The sequence below is a fragment of the Gorilla gorilla genome, chromosome 1, assembly GCF_029281585.2.
Source record: "Gorilla gorilla gorilla isolate KB3781 chromosome 1, NHGRI_mGorGor1-v2.1_pri, whole genome shotgun sequence".
In the NCBI taxonomy this organism is placed as follows: domain Eukaryota; kingdom Metazoa; phylum Chordata; class Mammalia; order Primates; family Hominidae; genus Gorilla; species Gorilla gorilla.
The window spans coordinates 177,608,536-177,634,028 of NC_073224.2; the positions used below are offsets into that span (position 1 = coordinate 177,608,536).

Sequence of the window (25,493 nt, forward strand, 5' to 3'; positions counted from 1 at the left end):
TCACGCCATTCTGCCTCAGCCTCCCGAGTAGCTGGGACTACAGGCGCCCGCCACCATGCCCGGCTAATTTTTTTGTCTTTTTAGTAGAGACGGGGTTTCGGCTGGGCGCTGTGGCTCAAGGCTGTAATCCCAGCACTTTGGGAGGCCGAGGCGGGCGGATCACAAGGTCAGGAGATCGAGACCATCCTGGCTAACACGGTGAAACCCCATCTCTACTAAAACTACAAAAAATTAGCCAGGCATGGTGGCGGGCGCCTGTGATCCCAGCTACTCGGGAGGCTGAGGCAGGAGAATGGCGTGAACCCAGGAGGCAGAGCTTGCAGTGAGCCAAGATCGTGCCACTGCACTCTGGCCTGGGTGACACAGCAAGACTCCGTCTCAAAAAAAAAAAAAAAAGAGACGGGGTTTCACCGTGTTAGCCAGGATGGTCTCGATCTCCTGACCTCATGATCCACCCGCCTCGGCCTCCCAAAGTGCTGGGATTACAGGCGTGAGCCACCACGCCCAGCCAATTTTTTAAGTCTTTAAAAAGTTTTGGGCTCATGCCTGTAATCCCAGCACTTTTGGAGACTGAGGTGGAAAGATCACTTGAGCCCAGGAATTTGAGACCATACAGGGCAACATAGTGAGACTCCGTCTCTAACAAAAACAAAAAATTAGCTGGGTGTGGTGGTGCACACCTGTAGTCCCAGCTACTTGGGAGGCTGAGGCAGGAGGATTGCTTGATCCTGGGAGGTAGAGGCTGCAGTGAGCTGTGATCATGCCACTGCACTCCAGCCTGGGCAATAGAGCAAGGCTCTGTCTCAAAGTAAATAAATAAATAAAACAAAAAATAAAAAAATTTGTTGTATGAAGATTTTCAAACACGTAAAAACAGGGAGAGTAATATAAGAAACTCCTATGTGCTCATCATTCTGATTCAAAAATTATAAACACAAGGTCAACCTTGTTTCATCCATATTTCTAGCCACTCCTCTCCCCCACTGAATTATTTTGGAACAAATCCCAGACAACATAATATTTCACCCATAAATATTTCCATATGTAGGTCTAAAATATAAAGAATCGACAAACCCACAATAACATTAACATATTGAAAAACTGAACTTGATTTTTATCAAATACCCATTCAGTAATTGCTGTGAATTCCCTACGGTCCTAAAAATATTTTTGGACTGTTTGTTAGAATCAGAACCCAAATAAGATCCATACATTAAAATTGATTATGTCTCTTTTTTTAATTCATGTGTTTTCCTTTTCATCTCATTTTTTATTCCTTGCAATTTACTTGTCAAAAAAACCAGTTGTTTTTCCTATAGAATTTCCCATGGCCTGGAATTTGCTGATTATGTCCCCAACGTGTTGTTTAACATGTTCCCTTTTTCTTGTAGTTTCTGTAACTGATAGTGAGGCCACGAGGCTTGATGACAATCAGGTTTGTTTTTTTTGTTGTTGTTTAGCAAGACTATAGGTGGTTGTGTTTACTTTCATTGTGCAGTTGGTAATATCTAGCTGTCTCCTTTTTGTGATATTAATATCTGTTGGTGATCATTGCCTACGCAGAGTAATTCATAGGGGTTGCAAAGTGATACTCCTCTGATTCTCATTCTTTTTTATATGAGCTGAAATACTTCTATGAAGAGAAACTTCTTGTCAATAGTTTGTACAATTAAAATACATAAGTAAATATATATTTTTTATGTAAGTAAATAAGTAAACACACACACATATAATTGGAGTACTTTTTTTAGGAATGGCAGGATAAAGTCTTTATTCTTCTTTTATTTATTTATTTATTTATTTTGAGATGGAGTTTGGCTCTTGACCCCCAGGCTGGAGTGCAGTGACATGATCTTGGCTCACTGCAACCTCTACCTCCTGGGTTCAAGCAGTTCTCATGTCTCAGCCTCCCAAGTAGCTGGCATTACAGGTGCTTGCCACCACGCCCAGCTAATTTTTGTATTTTTGGTAGAGACGGGGTTTCACCATGTTGGCCAGGCTGGTCTTGAACTCCTGACCTCAGGTGATCCACGTGCCTTGGCTTCCCAAAGTGCTGGGATTACAGGTGCGAGCTACCACGCCTGGCCTGTCTTGATTCTTCTTAAAAATTTTACCAATTTTCAAAACAATCATAGAAGACATTTCCAGGTGTCTTCTAAAGTAATCAAATTAGTCAAGTATCTAGTTTTAAAGTCACTTTATCATAGGCTTAAACTACACAATTTAGGTTCAAATGCATCATTTGGTTTTATGTTCTTCAGATTTAACAAAATGAAGAAAAGTGTGCTATCATTTCTCTAAAAAAGGTATTTGCTTGAATATTTTTTCAAAATTAGAAGGATAAATCATTTTAAAAAGAGGTTACTTATGGGGCAGAATGAACTAGCATGAGGGGAAAAGAATAGAGGTATATTTTTATAGATTTGACTTGAGAACCATGTTCACATTTTACATAATTATAAGACAATATTAAATTAAAGAAAAAGCAGTCCCTAAAACTCAAAGAACCTAACTTTTGAAGACTGCTTCTACCTCTTCAGAACTGGGAGGCCCTTAGTAGGTTACATAACCTCAATAAGCCCCAACTAACTCATCTCTAAATTTGGGATAATTTTAATGATTTTTCCCTTTGCTTTAATAAGCAGATTAAATAATGTGCACTAAATACACTTAACACAGTACCTGGCAAAAAGCAAGAGTCCAAAATATTTTAGCTATTATTTGTAACCCTAGAACTCATAGCAGAGTAATTTGGAAGCACGTATTCTTTTTATGGAAAGAGTCTCCCTGAGATCCTTTTAAGTATTGAGATCTCTCAAGATATTTAAATATTTTATTCACAAAAATCTAGTTTTTTAGAAATGGGTCCTACAGCCTCAAGAAGAGGAGTTGTGGTCTCTACCAGCCCAGCACAGAGAATCTGCCAAGGGCCGATAGTAACTCCAGTGAAGAGGAGGCAAAGGAGCTTCCTGCCTCCTTGAAAGGAAAGGAGCTTCTAGAATTCCACACCTAGAAGACAAAGGCTTTCCTTGGTGGGGAAAGTGAGACCTGGCTGGAAGGAGTCTTCCTTTCACAAGGGCCTTGGCCCAGCCAGGCCAGTTCTTCTTCAAGCATGTTTGTCCTCCATTACTTACATACTTACGAGTGTAGTCTCTTCCTGTCGTGAGTCTGAAGGGAGTCCATATATGGTTGGTAGGGACGTTCCTGAGAGGCTTTTACCACACTAGGATGTCTAGCAATAACTATAGATCAAACTGAATTGGAGGCACATAAAAATGTCCCACTAAACCCAGACTAAATGGGATTAGACCCAACTCATGCTTCCTTTACCTGGATCCTGAAATTGCTCCCAGACACCAAAAACCATGGACACAGGGAAAGGGGCATGTAGGGGAAGCAGACAGTAGCTATAAGCAGTTACAGTTAAGATACTATGCCTTTGAAAATTTTTTAAAATAGGACCATGGAAACGTATTATTACGGAGCCTCCTGTGGCATTGGAGGGGCCTCTGAAAATGAGTGATGTCATGTAAGCTTTGTTGGCTTCACGGTAAATCTGCCTCTGCTAATCAGGAAAGCTCAGTTTTCAGAAAGACTTTCTGGGAAATCCATTTATAGAACAGAGCCTCCTCTCTGGATTTATTAGTTTGTGGATTGAGGTATTTCTGTGACTTGTTTTCCAAAAATGGAGAGACACCTGCGTTTAAGAGCTAAAAACTATGCATGATAGTTGACGGGGCCAAGTGCCAGAGGCTGGGCGGCAAGGAAGTGCAGTGAAAACATCAGCTAATTCCAGAATAGTTCTGAGGTACCATAGCCATGGCAAGGCAGGCCCTAGGGGGCCAGGTCTGAGCAGAGAGGCAGCACCCTAGGAAGCAGACATAACCCAGACACAGAGTGAGGGACTGCTAATGACCCACAGCAGTTAACAAGGTCTACAGTGGCAGGAGGGAAGCTTCCTGAACAACCCACACTTCCAAACCCCACGCCACACATCCTCATTCTCATCTCCATCCCCATGTCTCCACCCCCTCACTCCTACTAGAGAGCTATATTTTCACTGGGAGGGTTGAACTGGAGAATGTTGGATGTGTTCCCATTATGGCCTCACTGATATCCCCTCTGTTATCATGCCTTGGGCCCCAAGCCAGGAGAAGCACCTGGTGTAATTCTATTTATCCCTAGATCCTTAATATCCCCCGGGAGTGTCAGGATTCCTCATTCCAAAGGCTGCATGTATGAAGGGTATTATTGCAAATTGCTCACCTCAGACCTGGGCCCAGGCTTCTGTTTTACATTTTAATAAATGGCTAAATGGTTAGCTTAGGTTGGATCAATTAAAATCATAGCATTCTTAATTTCACTTAAAGGTAGCCTCTTAGAAAATGAATGATTTCAGAAAATCAGGATGTGACGAATGAATTAATTGGAAGTTATTATTAGAATTAATGAAGCTTTCAGAACTGCCTTTTCGAGCTCTGTAACAAACTCTCTTTTGTTTGAATTTCAAAAGTCACCCCACAACATGGCCCAAAGTTCCTTAGATGCGTATCTCTGTAATGAACAGGAGGTTTGAAAAAGTGCCCTGCTTCTGCAGCAGACTTTAACGCTTTTCAAGATGGAAAGTTTTTTAGCTTTCAAAAGAACAACCACCACCGTTTCCCTCTTTAATGCTCATCCCTCCAACAGAAACACACAGTGAAAGAAGGAATCAGTTGGGTGGACTCTTAATGGCTTCCTGGGGTTGTAGTGTCATTGTGAGACAGAGAGGACCTTCAGAAAAAAAAAAAAAAGTGAGATCGAGTTCATATTTTCATAAGGAAGGAATATAATAATGTTTGCCCATATGCAAGACTTTGTGAAGTGTATATGTTGCTGCAGAAGTGAATCACATAATCACTACACTTACATAATTATTTGTGCAATAGTTGATTTGCCCACTAGATTATAAACTTCATGTGGACAAGGCTAAATTTTTTCTAGTTCACCTCTACATCCCTAGACTCTAGCACTTAGATGCCAAAAATATACATTGAATAAACACTATTGAGGTCCCAAAGAGTGATTTAAAAAAAAAAAAAAAGCTAAGGCTCACATTTAAAATATAGATATTATGGTAGGAAAGAAAATGCACTTTTTTTTAAATAATTTTTTATTTTGAAATAATTTCAAACTTAGAAAAAAGTTTTAAAAGTTATACCAAGAACTACTGGATACTCTTTGTTCAAATTCCCCAAAGTTTAACATTTGCCACATTTGCTTTTATATGTATGAGAGTAAGTTGCAGGCATATGCTCTTTTACTCCTCAATATTTCAGTATGTAATTCCTAAGAACAAAGACCTTCTCTTACATAACCACCAAACAGATGTCAAAATCAGGAGATTAATAGCAAGGCAATATTATTATCTAATCCATAGACCTCATTCAACATTTGCTAGTTACCTTAACAATATCTATATAGTAATAGAAAAATAATTTTTAAATATTACATGTTGATTAAATGCAACATGTAATCCTGGATTAGATATTTTAAAATTATTTAAAATATTATTTAAAATTATTGCTCTTAATCAGCATGTAATCTCTTTAGTCTTCTTCAATCCGTAATGGTTCTTCAGTCTTTCTTAGTCCTCCATGACCTTGACGTTTTTGAAAAGTAGAGGCCAATTATTTTGTAGGATGTCTTTCAATTCAGGTATATTTGATGTTCCTTTGTGATTAAGTTCAGATTTTGTGTCTTTGGCAGGATTACCAGGAAAGTGATGCTGTGTGTTTTGCATTGCACTATATCAAGAGTCACGTATGGGCTGGGTGCAGTGGCTCACGCCTGTAATCCCAGAAATTTGGGAGATTAAGGTGGGTGAATGGCTTGAGTTCAGGAGTTTGAGACTAGCCTGGGCAACATGGTGAAACCCTGTCTCTACAAAAAAATACAAAAGTTAGCCAGGTGTGGTGGCACGCACCTGTAGTCCCAGCTACTCAGAAGGCTAAGGTGAAAGAATCATCTGATCCCAGGAGGTGGAGGCTGCAGTAAGCTGTGATTGAACCACCCCTGTCTCAAAAAAAAAAAAAAAAGTCACATATGTTAGTCTGTTCCATTGCTGGTGATACTAACCTGGATCACTGGGACAAGCTGGTGTCTCCCAGGTTTCTCCACTGTAAAGCTACAATTTTCTTCTTTATAATTAGTAAGTATCTTGTGAGGAAATACTTTGAGATCATGCAAATATCCTGTTCCTTATCAAATTTTCACCCATAACTTTCGCATCCATTGATAATTCTTGCTTAAATTATTACTATGATACTTGCCAATTAGTGAATGTCTACTCTATCATTCATTCTGCATTTCTTAGTTGGCATTCCCTTCTAGGAAAGCTGTTCTCTTTTTCTCCTATTTACTTGTTAATGTATTTCTTTATATTAGCATGAACTTGAATGATTATTTCAGTCATTGGAATTATAATCTGTTAATATCATTACTTATTTGATATACATATTCTCCCAGATTAGGCTGGCCCTCAGGCTCTTTTGATATGTGCTGTTGTTTTTGAGCATTCCCTTTCTCCCTGAGATAAGAAGGTGATCCAGGCTCAAACTCAGTCTTCTCTGCACAGTCCTGGAATCAGCCATTCTCTCAGGAGCCCTAGCTCCTTTTAGTGGAGAATGGTCTCAAATTTACTTTTAAAATAAAAAACGAAGACAAATAGATAATACAAAACTATTCAGCAAATACAATAGATATTAAACAAAAATCTACTCTGACCTATGCCATTGTCAGTTACACAAGAGAGACACAAAGCTTGATTCATTAAGATAGTCTATTATAGGTTAGATATATAGAAATATATAAATGAAGCAGAATAGGCCAGGCATGGTGGCTCACACCTGTAATCCCAGCACTTTGGGAGGCCGAGGCAGTAGGATCACTTGAGCTCAGAAGTTCAAGACCAGCCTGAGCAACATATCAAGACCTCATCTCTATTAAAAAAAAAACAGTTAAGTGAAATAGAATGGAGCTACTATAAATTCATCTTGGCATAGCATATATCAGACCTCAGAATTATTTTGTTGTTGTTGTTGAGACAGAGTTTTGCTCTTGTTGCCCAGGCTGGATTGCAATGGTGTGATCTTGGCTCACTGTAACCTCTGCCTCCCGGGTTCAAGTTATTCTCCTGCCTCAGCCTCCCAAGTAGCTGGGATTACAGGCATGTGCCACTAGGCCCAGCTAATTTTTTTGTATTTTTAGTAGAGACGGGGTTTTGCCATGTTTGCCAGGCTGGTCTCAAACTCCTGACCTCAGGCGATCCACCTGCCTTAGCCTCCAGGGTTGGGATTATAAGCGTGAGCCACCGCACCCAGCCCAGACTTCAGAATATTATATAGGAGGCATTACAGTGAACTATTCAATTAATTGTATTAATTTTTTTAATATTAATCAACCGAATTCCTTACAATTCAAAAAATTATGCTGTCAATGTATTTCTTTTTTTTTAACTTTTTCTTTTTTTGATGTTTCTCTCTTTCTTTTTTTTTTCTTTTTTTGATATCTTTTTAGAGATAGGGTCTTGCTATGCTGCCCAGACTGGTCTTGAACTCCTGGGCTCAAACAAACTGCCCACCATGGCCTCCCAAAGTGCTGGGATTGCAGGCATGAGCCACCATGCTCAGCCTATGCTCTCCATATACTAAGGCTTCAGTTATGAAAACAAAACTTTAGAATTATTAGACAAAGTTTAGAAAAATATATTTAGAATACAGAGATAGTGTGAGATTTATGCTATGGTTTGAATGTGTGTGTCCCGCCAAAATTCATATGTTAGAACTTAAACCCCAAGGTGATACTGTTAAAAGATGCAGCCTGTTGGGAAGTGATTACATCAGGAGCTCTCAGCCCTCGTGATTAGATTCGTGCTCTTACAAAAGAGGTTTGGAGGGAGCGCTGTAGTGCCTTTGTCTTTCCATCTCTTCGGCCATGTGAGGACACATAGAAGGAACCATTCATGAGGAACTGCCCTCACTAGACACCTACTGGTGCCTTGATCTTGGACCTCCCAGCCTCCAGAACTGTGAGAAATACATTTGTTTTTTATAAATTACCCAGTGTAGAGTAGTTTGTTATAACAGCACGAGTGAACTAAGACAATTTCCTAAATAAGCACAAAGTACATACCATTTCATAATTGTTACATCTTTTTTTTGAAACAGAGTTTCGCTCTTGTCACCCAGTCTGGAGTGTAATGGCACGATCTTGGCTCACTGCAATCTCTGCCTCCTGGGTTCAAGTGATTCTCCTGCCTCAGCCTTCCAAGTATCTGGGATTACAGGCGCCCACCACCATGCCTGGCTAATTTTTTAATTTTTAGTAGAGAACAGGTTTCACCACGTTGGCCAGGCTGGTCTCGAACTCCTGACTTCAGGTGATCCACCTGCCTCGGCCTCCCAAAGTGCCGGGAATACAGGCATGAGCCACTGCGCCCGGCCTGTTACATCATTTTGGTGGACTATTTCTTTTATTATTGTACATTGATCTTTGTCGTAGACCATTTTGTGCTACCATAACAAAATACCACATTAGGGCTGGTCATACAGAATATAAAGAAAAATGAATGGGATATTTTGAACATAGATATAATAAACTGTTTATAATCCAATAATTGTTCGTTACAGATTTTCAAACTAGAAGTGGAAAAGCTACTGAAGCATCTTACAAGGTAAGTCATCATATTACATTGCCCAGAAAAGTACGTACAGTAGTAGAGAGATTAATAACAACTTGTATAGTTGACATTGCTAAATGCCTGCTGGATGAAAAGTCATTAAAAGAAATTATAGGCCAAGAGTGGTGGCTCATGCCTGTGTTAAAAGAAAAACCTTAGCCAAATTACATTTAAAAGAGTTCAGCTAAGCAAAGAATGATTTGTGAATCGAGCAGCCTCCCAAACCAGAGCAGGCTCAGAGACTCCAGTGCAGCCACATGGTAGAAGATTTATGGACAGAAAAAGGAAAGTGATGTACAGAAAATGGAAATGAGGCACAGAAACAGCCAGATTGGTTATAGCTCAGCATTTGCCTTATTTGAACACGGTTGCCTTATTTGAACACGGTTGCCTTATTTGAACAGTTGGCCACATTTGACTGGCAAAAACTCAGTGACTGGCACAAGAGTAGGTCACAGCCAGTTTACAATTCTATTTAGGTTATAGTTCATGATGTACAGAGAAACCTTTAGGCTGAACCTAAAATATGTAAGGATGGCCGGGCGTGGTGGCTTACACCTGTAATGCCAGCACTTTGGGAGGCTGAGACAGGTGGATCACCTGAGGTCAGGAGTTCAAGACCAGCCTGACCAATATGGCGAAATCCCATCTCTACTAAAAATACAAAAATTAGCCAGGAGAGGTGGTGCGCACCTGTAGTCCCAGCTACTCAGACGGCTGAGACAGGAGAATTGCTTGAACCCAGGAGGTGGAGGTTGCAGTGAGCCGAGATCGTGCCACTGCACTCCAGCCTAGGCGACAGAGTGAGGCTCCGTCTCAAAAAAAAAAAAAAAAAAAAAAAACCAACCAACCAACCAAACAAACAAAAATCAATATGTAAGGAGGTAGCTTCAGGCTAAACTTAACACCTGTAATCCCAGCATTTTGGAAGACTGAGGTGGAGAATTGCTTGAGCCCAGGATTTTGAGACTAGCCTGGGCAACATGGTAAGACTCAATCTCTACAAAGAATTTAAACAATTAGCTGGACGTGGTAGCATGCACTTGTGCTCCTGGCTACTCCAGAGGCTAAGGCAGGAAGATCACTTGAGCCCAGGAGGTTGAGGCTGCAGTAAGCTGTGATCATGCCACTGCACTCCAGCCTGGGTGACAGAACAAGACCCTGTGTAAAAAGAAAAAAGAAAAAGAAAAAAGAAATGACATAACTGCCACTTTTCAATGATGTGGTAACTCCAAGTCAAGAATTAGCTGCAAACATAAAGACTAAGTGAATATCTCCTCTGTAAAATTGAACTTTTGCCTTAAAATGAGGAAATCTATGTGTGTGCCTAGATTTGCAACTTTTGCTTGCGTTCGTTCAGGCTCAGCACCAACTTATCATCAAAGATTGATGATGTATATGTGGATGTGGATGCAATGAACACAGTGGTGCTGAAATGTTCAAAAGGTTGAATAATTTTTTTGAATTGCCTGGTTTATCCTGTAACAACTATGTTAACAACTGTGTTGATGGTGCAAAAGCAATGGTTTGTAAAACTGCTGTTGTCTTAGCACAAATCAAGGCAGTGGTGCCAAACTCTCCTAGTGGTCATTATATTCTTCACCACCAAGCAGTTGCAGGGGATAAAAAGCAGTTTCGCTGAAGAATATCCTTGATGAAGAAGTGAAAAATATGAATTTTATGAAATTTCATCCCTAGAGTACAGGTCTTTTTAATATTCTCTGTTGAATAGGAAGTACGCATAGGGCACTTATGCCGCATACCAAAGTATGAGAGCTGTTTCGAGGAAAAGCACTCGTGTGATTGTTTGACGTGAGAGGCGGCCTCGCCTCTTTACCCAAGGAACACCAGTTGAAAGAATGGCTGACAGGCCAACTTTGATTATTCAGATTTGGGTATTTGGCAGACACTAACAAGTGAACAAAGTGAGTCTGTTTGACAGGAGTTCTTTGTGAACCATTTGTTGACAATGATAAAATTCACACCCCACTGAAAAACTTAGAGTCTTGGAAAACTTGTATCTGTCCCCACGAGCATGGCAGCTTCTCAATACTTAAAGATTTCTGATGAGATCGGTGATGATACTAATGGCTGTGACTTTTTAACAGTCTTGTATAATTAAATATGTCAACATTTAGAATATCTGCATACTTCTGAGAACCAATATTCTCAAAGGGGTGATGCATGATGTTACAATATCATACATGGGTGAAAAAAATCCATTCAAAGTACAAGATAAATCAGTAGATTTTAATGTAACTGAGTATGAAAAGTTGATTATTGTGGTTTGAAAATCTAAACTATGACTAACCTTTAAAAAATTACCACCTGTCAAGTTTGTGCACAATATCAAAGAAGAATTTCCTCAATCTTCTCAAAAGACTATCAAAATATTCTTCCCATTTCTAATGACTTATCTGTGTCTGTGGATTTTCCTAATATACTTCATTCAAAACTACATTTTATAACAATTTGAATCCAGAAGCAGATATGAGAATCCAGTTGTTTTAAGCCAAACATGAAAAAGATTTTTGTAAAAATATAAAACAGTGCTTCTTTTCTCATTAAAATTTTTTAGAGTTTGAGGCTGGGTGCAGTGGCTCACACCTGTAATCCCAGCACTTTGGGAGGCTGAGGTAGGCAGATCACTTGAGGTCAGCAGTTCGAGACCAGCCTGGCCAACATAGTGAAACCCCGTGTCTACTAAAAATACAAAAATTAGCCAGATGTAGTGGCATGTGCCTATAATCCCAGCTACTTGGGAGGCTCAGGCAGGAGAATCACTTGAACCCAGGAAGCAGAGGTTGCAGTGAGCCAAGATCACGCCACTGCACTCCAGCCTGGGCAACAGAGTGAGATCTGTCTCAAAAAAAAAAATAAATAAATAAATAAATTTGGAGTTTGAAAAATGTAGTTCTTTTTCATAAAAATATGTTATTTATGTTAACATATAATGGGCTTATATTGTTATTTCTAAATAAATAATATGTATATTTAAAATATCTCAGCTTTAATTTTAATATAATAAATATCAATAGATATAATCCATATAACAATATCCCTTTAGGGTCCTCAAATTTCAAGAGTTATTTAAGGGGCCCCGAGTCCAAAAATTCTGAGAACCACTAGATTTGAGTAAGGGGGACAGATGAGTTTTGGAAGTTTGAAGAGGCAAGAAAAGATGTGTGATAATTCTGATTGTTTAGCAGAGTAGGAAAGTGACTGGCTTAGGCAATGTAGTAGGATTGATGTGGCAGTGAGGTTTTCTTCAGCGACATTCAAGTACCTAAAAGCAGGCTTGGAACAGGTGAAGACTTGATTTTAACACAGATTGGCTTTGCCAGGCTGGTGAAAAAAAAAGGAAGAGTAGGGTAAGGGGATTTTGTATACACAAGGGCATGATTATGATGATGTTTGGTGGAATCTAATCTGGGTGATTAGTCTAATCTAAACTGGGTGATTAGATTAGAAAAGACTGGAAGGCATGAAGGAGGAGAGGCATAGTGGAAACTGTGATATATAATGAATTGTAGGCTCTGATTAGGTGGCAGAATGCTGGAGTTGGGGCTGTCGGTAGAGTACGCTGGAAGGACAGAAGCTAGAGGTCCAAGAGTGGGATGCTTACAATTTACATCGTGGAGGGGGTGCAACTATGTTCATGGGTCCAGCACATGACAATGGGAGTGGGTAGCTGAGCTAGCATGGAGGACAAGGTCACAGGAGAAGAGAGATCAAGAAACTTGGGAGGATCATCTCCACTCAGGGCTGATATCACCTGGTAGGATCAGTATGTCCATTTCAGTTGTTAAGATGTTAAAATTCTTTCATATCAGTTGGTTAAATGGCCACTGCTTAAGACCCATGAGTGCTCCTCCATTGCCTTGGCTACCCTGGCTCCTGTCCCTGGACCCAGGACCTCCCTAAGATCTGACCCAGCAATTAAAGGGTAATACCATGCCCAGCAGGAGGCCCTCCAGAGGACTGACATTACTTCTGATTGGTCACTGCCTGTGCTTTAACTGAACATTGCCCCTATTTCCATGAATATTGAAATCACCAAGAACTGAGACTGACACAGTGTTGGAGAGAGAGACAATGAACGCAGGCTGAAATCCTCAAGGAGCAAAGACCCAGAGCTCTGAAGAAGGCAGTGCTATTGTCTGAGGCTAGGAGCTTCAGAGCTGGGGATTTTCAGAGAAGGAGAACAAAGGTCTGGAACTCTTAGCGGGGAAGAAGCAGACACCTAGCCCACTTCTGAGTCCAGTGGTAGGAGGATGTAGGAGAGAAAGCAACCATCAGTTGTGAGGGCTACAGAAGAAACAAGATTCTGAGAGGAGAGCCACGTTTCAAGAAGGCAAAAGGAACTTTCAGAGAAGAGATTAAAGGTGGAGAGCAGTGCAGGACCCAACAACTACTGTGTAATATCCCTCAGTATTCTGAAATGGAGTTCAGAGATAATTTACCCTGCATGCATACATGATTTTGTAAAGTGAATCTAACACCCAAGTGTCATATAAAGGATAAATAAAAGGAGAGGTTTTTGAATTAAATAATGTGTATTTCAATATGGAAAAGCTTGGAAATGCCCCCAGTCAGTGTTAGGATAAAGTAGTGATATTCTTGCATTTGTATACAGAATCACCATGGATGATGGACACCCACAAATGCAGACAGATACTGTGGTATTGCATTGATAACTCAAATACTATGAGCTACTTTGCCTTTGGTGATGTGATTTTTCCCAAAATAATAAGCAACTCCTGGTAAGGTTTCAAATGTAATAAAGTACAATCTTCTCTTGATTTACATAGTAATTGCATTCTTGGAAAATTCAGCATATATTAAAACCATGCAAAAATGTCTCAGTTTATATGGAAAACAGAGTCAGATTCTAGCCTCAAATAACTATAATTGAGTTTTTCACCCACATGAATGTCTAGCAAACATTTGAAAATCATATAGTTTATGAAACAATTCTTCATATATAGGACTGTCTCATGATCACAGAACATCTCGCATCCTTGGTTCCCACCCATTTAATGACAGTCATGCTTTGCAATCACCCTATTTAAAATATTCCCACAAATTTCCAGAGTTTTCCCTAAGGATCAGCACCAGACCTGCTGAATCCCCAGTGCAGGAGAACGAACAAATGCATGGTCCCAGGGGTGCACTGTATAAGGTGTAACTGCCTTTCTGGCAGTTGAGAAAGGGTGGGTGTTGGGGTCATTTGGGGAGGAGCCCTGCAGAGAGTTACAAATCTGTGATGCACAGTCTCTGTTCCAGAGGGCCTGCCAATCTGGTGAGCAGATGACAGAGGAGTCTTTTAAGGGCATTGAAATGGATAGTTTTGACATTTTGTGCTGCTGTAACAAAATACCGCAGACCAAGCAATTTGTAAACAATTGAAGTTTATTTGGCTCACGGTTCTGGAGGCTGGGAAGTCCAAGATCAAGGGGCTGCATCTGCATCTGGCAGCCCTCTTGCTGTGTCATAACGTGGTAGAAGGCATCACAGAGTAGAAGGCGTCACATAGCAAGAGAGTGTGTGCGTGCATGAGAGAACAACAGATTGAACTCACAGCCTCAAGCCCTTTTATAATCAGTGCTTAATCTTTTCACAAGGTTGGAGCCCTTGTGACCTAAACACCTCCAATTAGACCCCACCTCCCAACACTGTTGCATTGAGGATTAAGTGCGCTTGGGGGGACACATTCAAATCATAGCAGTTATATAAACCTAAGTTTTTAAATTTATTTTAATAATACAAAAAATTCCAGGAAGATCCACAATAGCAACACTTTTAACAGGACCACTCAGTCAAGCCCTTTTGGATTTTATAAGCATTCTCTTGTTGATTCAGGTTTTAAAATATCACACAGAAGCTTTTCTGTATGAAAAGGGATACTTACAGTTGCTTGTTTTTCACTGATATTTCAATGTAAAAAAATTACATTGGTATTTCAATGTAATAAAGTTGTAAGTTTAAACTATACCTTTTTCATAGGCCTTAAAGCTCAGTGTACCAATCTAGTTAATTTATTCACAAATCTAGTCATTTTGTATAAAAATAACATCACTTTCATTTGTTCTTTAATTAATGTTCGGTTAAGTTTTAAAAATAATATTTCCTTAAATAATTAACCCCATTTAACCATCATGGTTAATTAAATCCCTTTAAATTTTAGGCCAGGTGCAGTGGCTCACACCTGTAATCCAAGCACTTCAGGAGGCCGAGGCGGGTGGGTCATTTGAGGTCAGGAATTTGAGACCAACCTGGCCACCATGGTGAAACCCCATCTCTACTAAAAATACAAAAATTAGCCAGATTTGGTGGTGCGTGCCTGTAATCCCAGCTACTTGGGAGGCTGAGGCACCAGAATTGCTTGAACCTGGGAGGTGGAGGTTGCAATAAGCTAAGATCACACTGCTACACTCCAGCCTGGGCAACAGAGCAAGACTCTGTCTCAAAACAAAAACAAAAATAAATAAACTAATAAATAAATTTTAAATTATAATCCCAAATTTAATATACAGTTGACCCTTGAACAACCCAGGTTTGAACAACAAGGATCCCCTTAAAAAATATAAATTTTTTTAATAAAAGTTACGTCAAGTGTGCCTACCTCTCCTACCTCCTCTTCTACCCCTGTCTGCTTTTCCCACCTCTGCTATCCCTAAGACAGCAAGACCGACACTTCCTCTTCCTCCTCCTCTGCTTCCTCAACATGAACACAAGGAGGATGAAGCCCTTTATGATGATCCACTTCCACTTAATGAATAGTAAATATATTTTCTCTTCCTTATGATTTTCTTTTTTTTTTTTTTTGAGACGGAGTTTTGCTCTTGTTGCCCAGGCTGGAGTGCAATGGCGCCATCTCTGCTCACTGCAACCTCCACCTCCCGGGTTCAAGCAATTCTCCTGCATCAGCCTCCCAACTAGCTGGGATTACAGGCATGTGCCACCATGCCCAGCTATTTTTGTATTTTTAGTAGAGATGGGGTTTCACCATGTTGGTCAGGCTGGTCTTGAACTCCTGACCTCAGGTGATCCACCCACCTTGGCCTCCCAAAGTGCTGGGATTACAGGCATGAGCCACCGTGCCCAGTCCCTTATGATTTTCTTAATAACATTTTCTTTAGCTTACTTTACTGTAAGAAAAATGATAAATTCATGTCCTTTGTAGGGACATGGATGAAACTGGAAACCATCATTCTCAGCAAACTATTGCAAGGACAAAAAACCAAACACCGCATGTTCTCACTCATAGGTGGGAATTGAACAATGAGAACACATGGACACTGGAAGGGGAACATCACACTCCGGGGACTGGTGTGGGGTGTGGGGAGGGGGGAGGGTTAGCATTAGGAGATATACCTAATGCTAAATGACGAGTTAATGGGTGCAGCACACCAACATGGCACATGTATACATATGTAACAAACTTCAAACTTGCACATTGTGCACATGTACCCTAAAACTTAAAGTATAATAATAATAAAATTAAAAAAAAAGAATATGGTATATAATACATGTAATGTACAAAATATGTGTCAATGGACTGTTTGTTATCAGTAAGGTTTCTGGTCAATAGTTGGCTATTGGTACTTAAGTTTTTGGAGAGTCAAAAGTGATATACAAATTTTTCACTGTGCAGGGAGTCCCTAACTCCCATGTTGTTCAAGGGTCCAACTGTAATTGATTATCTCAAGCATATCAAATACCCTAGAAGGCTGATTTACTCATAAGACAAACAAAACACTCTTCAGCATGGAAACTCTAGTTACAAACATAATATTCCTATAGACTTAAAAACATTTCAGTCTTTTAGACAGTCAAATACTGTTTATAAGTTAAACAACTTTCATGCATGTTTTAAAATAAAATGATGTTTAATAATAATTAAACATTTCAAATTAAAATCATACAATTAATATGTCAGATTTTCTTAAATGTTTCAACCACCTGAAATAACTATTATATGCTATTTTTCTTGAGGAATTCAAAATTTATTCCTCAACAGCCCATGGAAGACTTAATCCCATAGAAGTGGGCATGTCGGCATTCAGTCATTTGCCTTCATTTCACAGTCAGTAAGTAACAGGGCCTGAATTCTAAAGCAAATGGATTTCATTTGCTTATTATCTCTGTAGTTTTTTTTGTTTTGTTTTGTTTTGTTTTTGAGATGGAGTTTCACTCTTGTTGCCCAAGCTGGAGTGCAATGGTGCGACCTCAGCTCACTGCATCCTCCTCCTGGGTTCAAGCGATTCTCCTGCCTTAGCCTCCAGAGTAGCTGGGATTACAGGTGCGCACCATCATGCCCAGCCAATTTTTTGTATTTTTTGTAGAGACAGGGTTTCACCATGTTGGCCAGGCTGGTCTCGAACTCCTGACCTCAGGTGATCCACCCGCCTTGGCCTCCCAAAATGCTGGGATTACAGGCGTGAGCCACCGCGCCCGCCTCATCTCTGTAGCTTATTATTAACTTTCCTGAGTAGCAAAGTCATTTCCTCAATTACATGAAGCAGATGTACCATCTCAGGTCAACTGATGGTCTTGGCCTGCAACTGGGGTTACAGGTTCAAGTTCAAAGTCAGAGATGCTGGCCTGCAACTGTGCTAGTACTTCCAGGCTGATGGTACCCAAGATTCAGGTTCACCTCTCTAACTCTGTCTTAAGGTTATGGGAATTTAAGTCCCCAAATTTTGTTATAACTTGGATCCTGAGTCACAAGAAGTTATTCCCGTTAGTCATATTTTTTTTCTTAATTTTATTTTTATTTCGAGACAGGGTCTTGCTTGGCCACCCAGGTTGGAGTGCAGTGGTGTGATCACAGCACACTGCAGCCTCCACATCCTGGACTTAAATGATCCTCCCATCTCAGCCTCCTGAGTAGCTGGAACTATAGGTGTGCACCACCCTGCCCAGCTAATTGTTTTTATTTTTCTGTAGAGACAGAGTCTTGCTATGTTGCCCAGGCTGTTCTTGATCTCCTGGCTTCAAGCAGTCCTCCCGCCTCAGCCTCTGAAAGTGGTAGGCTTAGTCAAATTTTTAAACCTTTACTGTAACTTATTTTACAACTGTGTTGCCTGATAAGATTCCACACTCTTCAAGTATTTTAATTCCTTACGTATCTCACTGATTAATTTGTATAATCATTTTATTGACACCCCTCCTTTGTGTCCCCCCTGAATCCTACACAGTCAAGCATAGCTCCTTAAACAATGGTTTCAATGTAGTCATTCAACCAAAATATATTAAGAAGTACTTTCTATGTGCCAGGCACTATTCTAGGCCCTGGGAGTACAATAGAAAACAAAACAGAAACAAAAGATTCCTGCCTCATAGAGCTTCCTTTCTAGTGGGTCCCATTGCCTTCTCAATATCTTGAGCCATCACTTTAAGTCAGGAACTATGTTATGGGAAACTCCAGCTGGCTCAGTGCCCAGCACATAGCAATAACAGTCGTAGCTAATGTTTTCAAGGGCGTACCATGAGCCCAGGGTAATTCTAAAGTCTTTGCATGTGTCTTTCATGTGTCTCTCATGTAATCCCTGCAATGGCCCAATGTTGGGAGGAGGTAATTTTGTAGATGAGGAAGCAGGCACCTTATCAGTCATTTGCCTTCATTTCAGTCAGTAAGTAGCAGGGTCTGGAGTCTAAACCATTTTTTTTGGCTCATATTTAATTGCTGTGCCACATCACCTTCCAGAGTAGTGTGAAATAAATGTTTGCCAAAAAAAGAAGAAAAAAATCCACGGGAAGTTCACATGGCCCTAACCAGCTGGTTACCTTGGTGTGTGTTGACAAACCGGTCGTCTCCTTCCCCCCACCCCCCATGGCAGGTCTTCTGCACTGGCTGGCTGGATGTCTGCTGCTGTTTTATTTATGTAAGATCCTTAATCTAAACCAACTGTACGCCAGGTGTTCAGAGTCAGATTCTATTAGGAAACTCTTGCCTTATATTTGCTGACGGAAAAATGGGATTTGATTAATCCATAAGGGAAAAACGATGAAGTGTCTATTGTTCATCTCCTCCTACCCCTTCCGTGGCTGACCACATGCAGACCGGAGGAAAGATGCCCTGTGGGAAAGCCATGGGGCCTGAATGTTTGCACATCAGCCAGTGCTCGGAGAATACACAGATACGACTTTACTTGGATTCTTGGCTCCTGAAGGACATGACCAAGGTCACTAAATTAAATTCCTAATAAAGCCAAGTTAAGGAGTCCTGGCTCCCAAAGCCCACATCTGTGCTGTCCTGCAAGAGTGACAAACAGGACACTCAGTGGGCAAACAGGAAGAGTCCTTATGGCCTGAAGGGCAATAACAATGACTTTTAGCAGCCCCTAGCCGTCAGGTGTGCTGAGCTAGGCTCCTTTGCTTTGGCAAAATCTCCAGCTGGCTGTGGCACCTGCAGACACTGTCTCTTTTAAACTGTACAATAAGTTGATGAGGTCAGTAACCTTACAGGTGAGAAAACTGAGGCTCAAAGCAGGGACTCTCCTTTGTCACACCATGCTCACACTTCTGTTGAAGCACTCTTTATGCTATATCATAATAATTTTGTTCCAAAGGGGCTTTGTCAGTGACATGATTCTATGACTTAGAAACCTCAATGAATGAGCGTTGGTGAACCTGCCATTTTGGAGCTGGGCACGTTTTTCAGTCTTCTGTAAAATGGAAGTTGACTTCACCTTTGAAGCAGATTTTTCCTTTGCTTTGGCAAAATCTCCAGGGTGTACCCTGTAGATGTAAGGCACCAGGATATAAGCCAGGTGTCCCTCCCTGGGTCTTAGGGGAAAATAGCAAACACACTATACATAGATGCTTTGGACTAGGAAGCAAATGCCCCACTTGGTGATGGAAACTGCTGGCTGCAATTGCCACAGAACCATATCCCAGCTCTTGCTTTGTTGGGAAAAGGATAGGAACAGCTGCTTCTTGGCTATGTTCGAACAGAGCTGTCACTGGCACTGATGTGCTGCCTGCTCTTGATGGGCCTGGACCAGCTCCCACTGTTACAGAAGGTGGTGAGTGGAGGACAGAAGCCAGGTTGGCAGATTCCTGGCTCTGGGACATGTGATGGAAAATTCCAGGTGCACTTCAGTTACCTGGGGCAAATCATGCCTGCAGCTGGAGAGGGTCAGCCCTGACAGCGAGGCTTCAGCATGTAGCAAGGAAGAGTCCTTCACCTGGAGCCCAGTGCTGCGGCTCCTCAGGGGCACCTCAGGCAGCGGCTCCTCAGGGGCACCAGGAGACAGCACCCATGATGCAGCAATGGCGATTTCATGAGAAGTGGTCAGCAGTGGCCACAGAATTTCTCCCTTTCCAGACTGCTTCCTGAGCAGAGGGCAAAACAGGACCTGACACCTGACGGTAGCATACGGTGGCCCTAGTGCCGAGATACCCTTGTAGGAACCCCTGAGATTGCTTCGATGGGAGTGTGAATGTTCATGAGGCTCTTTATTTATTTAAATTTTTTTTTTTGAGACGGGAGTCTTGCTCTGTAGCCCAGGCTGGAGTGCAGTGGCGCGATCTCGGCTCACTGCAAGCTCCGCCTCCCAGGTTCACGCCATTCTCCTGCTTCAGCCTCCCGCGTAGCTGGGACCACAGGCACCCGCCACCACGCCCAGCTAATTTTTTGTATTTTTAGTAGAGACGGGGTTTCACCATGTTAGCCAGGATGGTCTCGATCTCCTGACCTCGTGATCCACCCGCCTCGGCCTCCCAAAGTGCTGGGATTACAGGCGTGAGCCACCGCGCCCGGCATTTTATTTTATTTTATTTTATTTTTTTAATACAGGGTCTCTCTCTGTCGCTCAGGCTGGAGTGCAGTGGCGTGATCTCTGCTCCCTGCAACCTCTGCCTCCTAGGTTCAAGTGATTCTCCTGCCTCAGCCTCTCGAGTAGCTGGGTTACAGGTGCCCGCTAACACGCCCAGCTAAGTTTCGTATTTTTACTAGAGACAGGGTTTTGCCATGTTGGCCAGGATGGTCTCAAACTCCTAGCCTCAAGTGATCCACCCGCCTTGGCCTCCTAGAGTGCTGGGATTACAGGCGTGAGCCACTGCGCCCAGCCTTAAATTTTTTTTCTTTTTTTTTTGAGATGGAGTCTTGCTCTGTTGCCCAGGCCAGAGTGCAGTGGTGCAATCTCAGCTCACTGCAAGCTCCACCTCCCGGGTTCACGCCATTCTCCTGCCTCAGCCTCCTGAGCAGCTGGGACTATAGGCGCCCGCCACCACGCCCGGCTAATTTTTTGTATTTTTAGTAGAGACGAGGTTTCCCCGCGTTAGCCAGGATGGTCTCAATCTCCTGACCTCATGATCCGCCCGCCTCGGCCTCCCAAAGTGCTGGGATTACGGCTGTGAGCCACCGCGCCCGGCCCAAATTTTTTTAAATAAAGAATTTAAATTTACTCTTTTTTATATTAAAAAAAGGCTCATAAAGCACTTTATTTATTATTATTACTATTTTTTTTTCGAGACGTAGTCTCACTCTGTGTCCCAGGCTGGAGTGCAGTGGCACAATCTCGGCTTACTGCAATCTCCACCTCCTGGGCTCAAGTGATCCTCCTGCCTCAGCCTCCTTGAGTAGCTAAGACTACAGGCGGATGCCACCACACCCAGCTAATTTTGGTATTTTTAGTAGAGATGGGGTTTCATTATGTTGGCCAGGATGGTCTCAAACTCCTGGCCTCAAGTGACCTGCCCTTCTTGGCCTCCCAAAGTGCTGGGATTACAGGCGTGAGCCACTGCGCCCAGTCTATTATTATTATTTTTTGAGACAGAGTCTCACTTTGTCGCCCAGGCTGCAGTGCAGGGGTGGGAACATAGCTCACCATAGCTGCAATCTCCTGGGCTCAAGTGATCTTCTTGCCTCAGCCTCCCGCCTCAACCTCTCAAGTAGCTGGGACTACAGGCACATGCCACTATACCCAGCTATTTTTAAAAATTTTTTTGTAGATACAGGGTCTCATCCTGTTGCCCAGGCTGATCTCTAGCTCCTGAGCTCAAATGATCCTCCCCTCACCAGCCTCCTAAGGTATTGGGATTACAAATGTGAGCCACCACACAAAACCATGAGGCTCTTAAAATAAAGAGCCTCATCATTAAACAACAACAACAACAAAATGCAACAGCAAAAAAGTCAGTGACCTGTTCATGTTTTCTTAATATTGCTTGAAAATTAAACTATAATTCTGTTTTTTCTCATCCACTAGTTTAGTCTCAGTAACTCTAAAATGAGTTTGATAAGGAGATAAGGACAAGTAAGAAGTGGAGGTTTTCAAGCCACTGTGACCTTGACATCAAAACATTCTGTGACTGGTTTTTATCCTCAGGCGCTGCTGAATGTAAACATAGAGGTTACACAGGCTTGTCACCACCTGTACAAGGGAGGACTAGATTCGGGTGCATGTGACAGAAAATCCAAAAATACCAGTGGCTTAGACAATAGGGATTGTTGTAGTAATGGCCTCCAATAAATCATTTCACAGTAACTATGCCTGCGGGTGACTTGCTTAGATCAGGGGAACATTAGCATGTGTGACACGAGCAGAGGCTTGCAAAGCACTTGCATGTGGGGCTTCTCTTGGTTTTTGCCTTTTTTGTTTTGGAAGTCTAAGACTGCATGTGAAGAAGCTTAGGCGAAGCCTACTGGAGAGTGAAACCAGATAGAGCAAAGGGGCACCATCCCAGCTGAGGCCCTGCAGAACAACCAGCCTGCCAACCACCAGACACACAGAGTCAGCCTAGGCCATTCAGCTCCAGCCAATCCTCCAGCACCCAGCTGACCCATGGTATCAGGAACTAAATAAGATGGCTGTTGTTTTAGGCCATTAGCTTTTTTTTTTTTTTTTTTTTCTCTGAGACGGAGTCTCAAGTTGTCACTCAGGTTGGAGTGCAGTGGCACAATCTCGGCTCACTGCAACATCCACTTCCCCAGTTCAAGGGATTCTCCTGCCTCAGCCTCCCAAGTAGTTGGGATCACAGGCACCCACCACCATGCCCGGCTATTTTTTGTATTTTTAGTAGAGATGGGGTTTCACCATGTTGGCCAAGCTGGTCTCAAACTCCTGACCTCAGGCGAGCCGCCCGCTTCGGACTCCCAAAGTACTGGGATTACAGGCGTGAGCCACCCTGCCCGGCCAGGCCATTAGCTTTGAAGTAGTTTGTTATTCACCAAAAACTAACAGATACATATAATATAGAAACTTGTTTTCTTTCTCTTCTAAATGAGAAATATGAAGCCTAAAAATGACACAGCACCCCCACCTTGTCAAGAACTAAGGCTTATTCCATCTTGTTGTTCTTCCATCCTCAGTCAATGGGTTATACTTCCTGATCCAAGATGGTTGCCCAAGCTCCAGCCATTGCAGTTTGATTCTAGACAGTAGGAAGTGGGATAAAGGGGGAGGTAAAGAAAGAAGGGTATTCCCCTGTGGTCTTTTGCAAACACTCCCCGAGAAGTTTCACATACCACTTATGCTCATGGGCCATTTTCCAGAACTTAGTCATGCAGCCATAGCCAGTTACAAGAGAGACTGAAAAATGTAGTCTTGCACCTGGGAGCCATGAACCCAGCTGAAAATCTGTGTTTTTTTTTATTGGTTTGTTTTTTTACTAAACAAGAAGGGAAATGATTTTGGAGAAAATAAGCAACATCTCAGTAACTTCTCTCAGCTGTGAACTTCTGCAGCATAGAGTTTTATTCATCTTTGAATCTCCAGTACTAACAGGCACTCAGTAATTCAGTAATGTCTTGGAATGCTGTTGAGTGAATGAAGGACTGTCTATTCCTCAGACCATTGAAGGGGCACTCCCAAGTTTAGGAACCGCACTCCACCTCGAATAGATGGTCCGCACTGCCCTACTATGAGTGATCAGATAGGGATCTTCTAGAGAGGCTTTGACTGCTGCAAGAGGACCACTGGCTTCAAAGTCAGAAATCCTGTCTCTGTTACTTATTTCATGTGTAATGCTGGGCAAAGTTCTTAATCCTAAATATCCTTATCTTTAAAGTGAGTATAAAAATTTCTACCTTAATCAGGAGTTATTGCCTAATGGGTACAGGGTTTTTATTTGGGGTTGTAAAAATGTTTTGGGAATAGACAGTGGTGATGCCTACACAGCATTGTGAATGTAATTACTGCCACTGAAATGTACACTTACAAATGGTTTAGAAAATTTCCTGGCTGGGGGCAGCAGCTCACAATCATAATCCCAGCACCTTGGGAGGCTGAGGTGGAAGGATTGCTCAGGTCTGGGAGTTTGAGGCTGCAGTGATCCACAGTTATGTCACTGCACTCCAGCCTGGGTGACAGAGCAAGACCCTGTCTCAAAAAAAGAAAGAAAAAAAATTTTGTAATGTACAAGTTTGCCATATTTCTGTGTGTGCCTCATGTGAGTTTATAAAAGAATATGATGACAGAAATCATAAAAAGGGCAAAAGGAAAAAGCCATCACAAAAGGGTGGTCTGGGATGGGGTGAACGGATAAATGACAGCGGTTGGAAGATAATAATTATATTTTTCTGGGATGCTTTGACCTGTAACCAGAATTCTTTATGGTGTCTTGGCAACATGCAGACCTCTCAGAGAAATGCCTGACACACAGAAATGGTGAAGCAGTGGTCCTCCGGCGGCCTTCAGGGCAGGACTGATAGTGCTTATGTTTGTGAACTCTCAAAAACTCTATAAATCCAGCTGGCTGAGACAGAGTTCTCTCCATCTCTCTCTGAACTAGTCATTCGACTTCAATTCAGTCAATACTCAATGGGTGCATAAATGCAATCATTAGGGCTATTAATGAATATTTTGGTTCTCGCCTTCAGGACATAAAGTCAAATTTGACCTCCCCACTGCCTTGGCTTTGGCAAATGAAAGAAAAGCAGAAGTGATATGTGTCATATTGGATGGAAAGAACTCCCCTGCCCTTCTCCTGTTTCAGTGATTGCAGAAGCACTCAAGCTGAAGCCTCCCTCCCCTGTGTCTATGAGTCACTCTCATGAGCCATACTTGCCACCCTGCACCAGACATCTGGCATAAGTGAGGAATAAACCTCTGTGTGGAATGCTACTGAGAATCAGCATTGTTTGTTGCTGCAGCATTACCTGGCCTACCCTGACTGATGCTCTATGTGCGTTTCACCCTGGGCTAAGTGAGTTATTTCACATAGAAACTAAACTCTGGAGTTAGAGAGCCTAGGTTTCAATCCTGGTTAGCTACTTTCTTACTGTGTGATCTTAGACAAATCAGTAAACTTCTCTGTGCCTTATTTCCTATTTATTTATTTATTTATATTTTTTTCGAGGCAGAGTCTTGCTCTGTCACCCAGGCTGGAATGCAGTGGTGCTATCTCAGCTCACTGCAACCTCCACCTCCTGGGTTCAAGTGATTCACCTATCTCAGCCTCCCAAGTAACTGGGATTACAGGCACACCACTACCATACCCGGCTACTTTTTGTATTTTTAGTAAAGACGAGGTTTTGCCATGTTGGCCAGGCTGGTCTCAAACTCCTGACATCAGATGATCTCCCCGCCTTGGCCTCCCAAAGTGCTGGGATTACAGGCGTGAGCCACTTCGCCTGGCCCTTATTTCCTATATTTGTAAAACGGGGATAATAATGGCAATCGTCTCATAGGATTTTTGTAAGGATTAAACTATGTGAGTAATTAGCTCAATGCCAGGCACATAGTAAGTCATCAGAAATGTTTGATGGTCATGATGTTGATCTCACGTAACTCTCACAACAACTCTATCTAAGTGATATAGT

The 25,493-nt window shown here is 41.9% G+C and overlaps 1 long non-coding RNA gene across 1 annotated transcript; it reads left to right on the forward strand.

The window, feature by feature from the left end:
• Nucleotides 1-5,745: 5,745 nt before the first annotated feature.
• Nucleotides 5,746-24,754, forward strand: LOC129526916 (uncharacterized). The gene is made up of 3 exons (XR_008671733.2): nt 5,746-5,858; nt 8,670-8,713; nt 24,552-24,754. It is a non-coding gene; the product is annotated as an uncharacterized lncRNA (long non-coding RNA).
• Nucleotides 24,755-25,493: the final 739 nt, after the last annotated feature.